Raw genomic sequence first — 7,492 nt, 5'->3', positions numbered from 1 at the left:
GGGCTCCAACCCAGGACCCTGGGATTATGACCTGAGCCACCCAGGCCCCCTGAGAATTCGCATTTTATTTTATTTTATTTATTTGAGAGAGAGCAGAGGGAAAGCAGAGTGAGAGACCACAAGGGACAGGCAGAGAGAGAGGGAGAAGCAGACTCCCCACCGAGCAGGGAGCCCCTCCCAGAACTCTATCCTTGGACCTCAGGACCAAGCCCGCAGCCCAAGGCAGACGCTTAACCGACTGAGCCACCCAGGCGGCATGAAAACTCGCAATTTAATAAACTTTCCTGGGCTTATGCCTCTGGTCTTGTTCTCACGGGTCACGCTGGCCTTGAGCTACCTTTCTAGTGTCCTCTCTTGAAGACCCGAGCTTCAACCCCGCTACCCAGACCGCTCCTCTCCAATCTCCGCCGCCACTCGAGGGCTCCTGGGTGTTTGCGTTCCTCCCAAGGCCCACCTCGTCTTCCAATCGGCTCCACTTCTGGGGTCGCATTTTCCCTCCTGGGTGAGTTGGCGCGAGGCCGGAGACGATACTGTCACTGGGGAGACGTCGTCCTCACACTGGTCCCCAGCTGGTGCCGTTGGTGTTCGGACACCAGACTTGAGTGCTGGGACCTCCTGAGGTGGGACGGGACCTGGTCTTGCGTGGGCTCCGGACAGAGGGGACAGAGCTGCTTGCGACTGTGCCTCCGCACCCGGGCGGAAGCGGGTTGAGGGCAGGCGCCCCGCCCTGAACCCACAGAGGCCACGACCCTAGAGACAGCTCTGCCAGGGCTGGGGTTGGGCTGCTGCGCTGGGACTGGGAGCCCGGGCCGCCGATCCTGCTGTTCATTGCCTCCGGGCGCGCCTGGCGCTATCTGACGGCGGTCCCCAGCTGGTTTGGGGGTCAGGAGGTCTAGGAACCTGACCCTACGCGTCTGGCCCGGCTCTCAGGAGCGAAAAGCCTCCTGATTGAGACACCCGGGAGTTAAGGCGCCTGCCGCCGCAGCTGTCCCCCCCTCCCAGGGCGCAGCCTGGTGGCCTCCTGGTGGCGCCTGTGGCTTCTGCCGCTGGGTCCTGGGAAACCATCAGGCGGCTCCTGGAGCTTTGCCACCGCTGGGCGGCTTGGGCCTGAGATGCGCGCCCTGGAGCAGGTCCTAGAGCTGTTGGTGTCCGAGCAGGTGCTGGCCCTCCTGTCCCAGGAGAGCCACAGCCGGGTGCAGAAGCTGCTGTGCCTCTTGCAGCGTCTATGCAGAGAGCCGAGATGAGGGACTAGGTCAGAGAGACAGCGAGCGGGCTTTATCTGGTTTGGGTTGGTCGAAGACTGAGACACCGTCGGCTCTCACTTCCTCGTTCGGATTTTCTGGATTGCCCTGAGTAGACCTTACTTGGGCAAGTGCCTGTTGTAGATCCGTCTGGAACTTGGATGCTCCAGATTTTCCCGGGCGCAGAGGGAGCGGGGAAGAGCGCCTGTCTCCACGGGGACGGTGTTGCTGCTGCCATCGTCAGGTCCGCTCGCCTTCCAGCCAGGGGCTCGATCCTGACTCCGCTCGCTGCCCAGTAACCGTGGGACTCTGGGCAGGTTACTCTCCTCCCTCGGGCCCCACTTCCCGTGGCTCAAAGGCTCCTGGGGTGGTTTTGAGGACGAAGAGGGAGCAGCGTGTACGTTGGACAGCGCGGCTGTGGTGTAGTTGGTGCTACGACTCGGCTGTCCTGGCGTGGTGGCCAGCGCCAGAGTCCAGCGACTCGGGAGGCTGGGGCGGAGAGCTCGAGCCCGGGAGCTCTGGGCGGGCGTGCGCGTGCTGGTTGGGTGTGCGGGCTGCGTCCGCAAGGCCGCGGCACTTTGGTTAAGCTCCCAGGAGCGGGAGACCGCCACGTTGCCCAAGGAGGGCCGAACCCGCCCAGGTCGGAAACGGAGCGGGTCAAGTTGGCGTGGGGACCGGCGGTGGGCTCGTGCCTGTGAAGAGCCTCTGCGTCCAGCCTGGGCCACAGAGGAGAGCCGTCTCAAAAAGAACACAGCGCTTGGCTGGGGCTCTGCCAGGGTCCGCGTTGGGCTGTCGCCCGCGGAGCTGGGTCTCTGTGAATGGTGAGGTCAGACAAACAGTTTGGCCCTGAGGCTTTGAGGTCACGCTCCCCAGACCGCCCAAGTTAGCTTACCTAGCAGTGAGGCATGGGAGCAACGGGAAAAGGTGGGGAAGGGAAAGAGGGAGGGCAGAACTTCAGAAGATGGGGGGGGGGAAGGTGTGCACTGGGAAGGAGGTCTCCCCACGCCCTCCTCATACAATCACATACACACATTTTCACTCAAACCCCCGTAGTTTAAACCATTCTTTTTCTTGTGGAGTCCAAAGGGACAAACTGTGGTCTTTTTTTTTTTTTTTTTCAAGGTTATATTTATTTATTTGAAAGAGAGAGAGAGAACAGGAGTGAAGGAAAGGGGAGGGGCAGAGGGAGAGGGAAAGCATACTCTCCACTAAGCAGGGAGCCCTGACCTGAGTGGAAGGCAGATGCTTAGGGACTGAGCCACCCAGGTGTCCCCAAACTGTGGTCTTCTATTGAAGGTTTGCCCTCAGATCCCAGTGATAATTTCCCTTGCTGTTGGGCCCTTTTATGATGATAAGTGATGGCAGGCTGACTTCTGGTCTGAAACAATGGGCTGGGGACAGAATGCTTTTGAAGGAAACTTTGCCTCAGGGAACAGCATGAAGGTCCCTGATCTTCAAGCTGGAGCCAGTGGACACTCAGGGAAGCCCTGAAGTCTAGAGTAGTTGCTACTTCTTGCTCACTAGGTCCGATCAGCTTGTAATCATCAGTGTAATAGTCCTTTGTGCTATCTTGTGGAAGGGAAAGTTGACCAAGTTTCCAGGAATTAAATTAGGACCCAGGATTAGAAAGTTGAGAAATCCCTGGGGTGGGACAATGAAGACACTGCTGGCCTTGCTGGTGGACCTCAAAGGCTCTGATGGTCTTTACTAACAGTTATTGAGAGAAAAAGAAGCGTTAGCCAGGTCAACAGCTGCATACCAGCTACCCGGTGACGTATTAATTTGCTCAAGCAATGAAATCACATCTGAAACAGTAGCTACAACTGAGGTCCCCACCTGCTTAAGGTTACAATAAAGCACTGCGGTCCCTGAGATCACCACCGGAGCCGAAACCAAGAGTGGGGCACTGAACCGACTGCGCAGGCGCCCCAAGATGTATTTGTTTTCTACAGAGGCTAAATATGCAAGATGACTAGAATTTAAATAAAGATTTGGAAAAGAAAAAAATATGCAAGGTGACTTGGGGTGTAGTGGGAATCACCATCCCTGCATGTTTCAAGTCCCTGATGGTGGTACTAATCTCTGAAATCCCTCGAGGAATGCAGCATTGCTTTTGGATTACTATTTTCCTAGGTAAAGGAAGTTCTAGTGGTTTCTGCTTGGCCTTTCTCACCATAATAGCTGTCACTCCACAGGTCATGGAACCAATGTGGGTATTCTGCCAGTTCCTGAGTATATCTGTTCCAGTTATAGTCTGGAATTAGGGAAATAACCAGCAGGTGAGTTTGGGGACTTAATGGGCCCACCGTGAGTCAGTAGTAAGCTATGACTCCATTGATCCCCTGACCTCCATGAGCCCCTACGCTGACTGGTGGGCCACAGCAATGCTTGGGGCCTCCTGGAATTAGTGTCAGCTCGGAAGCATTTTTCACTACTCCCCCAAAAGTCTGGTTGTTTCCTTTACCCTAATGCACAGTCACCGTGCTAATAGGTCCCTCTGGGGGAAGGCTGGCAGAGAAATCAACAGTATGTGTCTCTGGCGGTGTAGTGAGAGCTTTCTTCAGGGGACCTGGCCTCCCCTTCATCCAAGGGGTTTCGGGTCTATTAACTGGCTCAAACCTGGGAGTCAATTGAGGGGCCATGACTCTGTTTTGCTGATTGAGATTAGACTCGAGTGCACTCCACCAGGCACTCTTCCGGTTAAACAGCTCAAGTAAGAATTTAGTGGACGGCCCACTTGTTTCTCTTCAAGGATTACCGTTATCAACTACGACAATAATCACTGATTTTGGTGGAGAGTATACATTGTGCACTGTCCAAAGTCGGGGAAAGTCTTTCTTAAAAAATCATGGTTCACACTCACCCAGGGATGCAAAAAAAAAAAAAAAAAAAAAAAGGGAAAACCCCGTAAAACGACCCATGTGCCTTACGATCACAAGCACATCGAAGCACAGGGAAGAAAGAATAACCCTTCAATCTGCTTGCGTGCATCAAGTTCAGGAAGTGAGTCACAACTGTAAAAACATCGCCACTAAATCTGCAAAGGGGTCACAGCTTCTGTTTCCTTTCACCGAGACGGGTCTCCACTGTCTCCACATCCCTTTTCAACCGCTCTGCTGCCCGAAGTCGAGCCCAGCCGCTTCGGGGAGCGCCAGATCTGGAGAGGAGTCCAGATCCCCACTTCCTGGCGCTGGGCTTGTCTGAAGTCTGTCTGCTGGCGGTGGAGGGAGGGTTCGCGGCTCCTCTGTAGCCCAGCACCCCCAGCTGGAGTGTTGTCTTGACTTCATTTTCCTCTGGACCCCAGGTCCCTTTCTGGTTACCCATCTTTTTTTTTTCTCCTTCTGGAGTTTCCCAGTCACATGTAGTTCTATTTCACATCGACACATAAGAATTAGGTTCTTGGAGCACCTGGGTGGCTCAGCTGGTTAAGCATCTGCCTTCGGCTCAGGTCATGGTCCCGGAGTCCCTGGATAGAGCCCTGCATCGGGCTCCCTGCTCAGGGGGAGCCTGCTTCTCCCTCTCCCTGTGCCCTCTCTCTTTCACTCTCTCTCTCTCAAGTAAATAAATAAAATCTTAAAAGAAGAAGGAGGCTCTTTTTATCATATTAAACCTAGGCTTCAAGGTGTCACCTGTCCACATTGTAACCTCCCCCAGGCGGATCTGCCCGTGTCATCAAACTGAGGCATTGCACCTTGAGCCTAGAACAGTGAGGAGCCCCAGACACCTGAGAAGCACTAGAAAGCACCCCAAGGGGAGCCCTCGCCCGGCCCCCAGTCTTGCGCCCCTGCTGGCAAACGTCCCAGGCAGAGCTGTTCTCTGCTGCTGGCATGAGGTGGTGCTGCACGAAACATCACATGTAAAACACTCAGCACAAAAACATAATAAAATAAAATAAAATAATAAAATAAAATAAATAAAACACTCAGCGCAGAGCCTGGTGAACATGTGCCAACTGGGGGCAGATAAAGCCGGCAGATCTTTCTTCGAAGTCCCTGCCCCTGGGGTCAGTGTAAGGTAACACTGGCAGGACTTTCCCCTGCGGTGGGAAGTCAGGATTGATGACCTCCCATTCTCTCCTAGTCGTATTTCTAACAGCAGGTCCAAGCCCCTTCCTCCAGGATCCCGTGAGGTCACTGCAAAGGACAGCTAAGTTTTTTATATTCCTACTTTCACATCACACACTACACACTTTCATGCTCTAATATTTCTGTAAAAGAAACCGGAACAGATTTCAAATGGTTTTATATAAAAGTGAGGTCAGTGCTGGGGACAATAAAGATCCCCCCAGTAAAGGTCCCTAAGACCCAGCGGGCACAGCAGAGTGTCTGTGAGACCTGGACTGACCCTGCACGAGAGCCACGCCTCCTTGTGCACAGGTAGCAGGAGAGGATGGCAGGAGGCTCCCGGCTAGAGAATCGGTACCACATTTATGTAACAATGGAAACAAAGCCCTCATACCAGACCTAGGGCAGGCAGACGGAAGAAGTTTTATAACCAAAATCACTGAATTGTTTGATTTTTTTTCAAGAAGTCACTTTATCTAAAAAAATTTTACTGCAGCAATTAAGGAACGTATGGATCCAAACATCATAATCAGAAATTTGAGGTTTTAGAGGTGCCTGGGTGGCTCAGTCGGTGAAGCGTGAAGCATCTGCCTTTGGCTCAGGTCATGATCCCAGAATCCTGGGATCAAACCCCACCGGGGGTTGGGCTCCCTGCTCAGCGGTGAGTCTGCTTTTCCCTTTTCCCTCTTCCTCTGCCCCCGCCCCCTGCGCACTCTCTTTCTCTCTCTCTCTCTCAAATAAATAAAATCTTTATAAAAAAAAGAAATTTGGGGTTTTAGACTCAGCAGCCTTTTAAGAAGAGGTTAGAAAGATTAAGAGTTACAACTTCTCCAAACATTTCACAAGCAGTTGAAATAACTAAGTCTTAACATATGTTACAGGAAAACCTACTAGCAAATTTCATAGCAGTCGAAGACTTCCTAACTCTGAGTGTCAGGAGCTCAGGAATAGCAAGAACAGCTGAAGGGGGGAAATATGCATGTATTTTGAAACACACTTTAGCCTTCCATCTAGCTTGCAAGCACTTTAATAAAAATCCACTTCCTTTCTTGAAAGGAAGTCTCGCTTCTTTCTGATGATATTATTTCTTACTAAGGGTAGAGTATATACGTTTCTTCCACAAGAGAAAAGGCGTAGGGTTACCACTTGCCTGACGGAGATACACAGTAGGGGTGCAGAGAGGCCGGCTTAGGTGAATCTTCCAGTGAACATTAATATCCTCAATTTATTCCTCAGCCTCATAGAGTATCTGTGAAACACCCACAGCTTAATGGTGAAAGAATAAATCCTCAACCCCCATGATCAGAAACGAGACAAGGGTATTTTATAGATTTCCCTATTCTATGAATGAAATCGTATAAAAGGTGCCTTTTCTTCCTGGCTTATTTCACTTAGCACGTTTTCGTCCATCTTGTAGCATCGATCACGATATCATTCCTTTGCATGGCCAAATAATATTCCATTGTATGGACCTACAATTTGTTTATCCAATGAACCTCTTGTTGGACATGTGGGTTGTTTCTTCTAGTGGGCTATTATGAATAAAGGTAAAATTCACATTTGTCTGAAAGTATTGGTGTAGACATATGTTTTCGTTTCTCTTGGGTATAAGCTAGGCCACTGGTAACTCTATGTTTACTTGTTTGAGGAACTGCTGGACTGTTTTGCAAAGTGTCTGTACCATTTTACATTCCTGTAAAGTATGAGGGTTCCAGTTTCTCCATATTCTCTCTAGCACATGGCAATTTCTGTTTTGTTTGGGTTTTTGGCTAACCTAGTGCGTGTGAAATGGTACCTTATTGTGGCTTGGATTTGCATTTCCCTAGTAACTAATGACTGTTGAGCATCTTTTCCTGTGCTTGTTGGCCATTTGTATATCTTCTTGGAGAAATTTCTTTCTTTTTTTTTTTTTTTAAAGATTTTATTTATTTATGTGACAGAGAGACAGCCAGCGAGAGAGGGAACACAACAGGGGAGAGGGAGAGGAAGAAGCAGGCTCCCAGCGGAGGAGCCCGATGTGGGACTCAATCCTGGAACGCCGGGATCACGCCCTGAGCCGAAGGCAGACGCTTAACGACTATGCCACCCAGGCGCCCCCTTTGGAGAAATTTCTATACAAGTCCTTTGCCAATTTTTAAATTAGGGTTTTGACTTTTTGTTATTCAGTCCTAAGTGTTCATTATATAT

This window comes from Ursus maritimus (genome assembly GCF_017311325.1).
Source record: "Ursus maritimus isolate PB19 chromosome X unlocalized genomic scaffold, ASM1731132v1 scaffold_X1, whole genome shotgun sequence".
Classification (NCBI taxonomy): domain Eukaryota; kingdom Metazoa; phylum Chordata; class Mammalia; order Carnivora; family Ursidae; genus Ursus; species Ursus maritimus.
The sequence above is the reverse complement of the archived record's forward strand: the minus strand, read 5'-3'. Positions refer to the sequence as shown.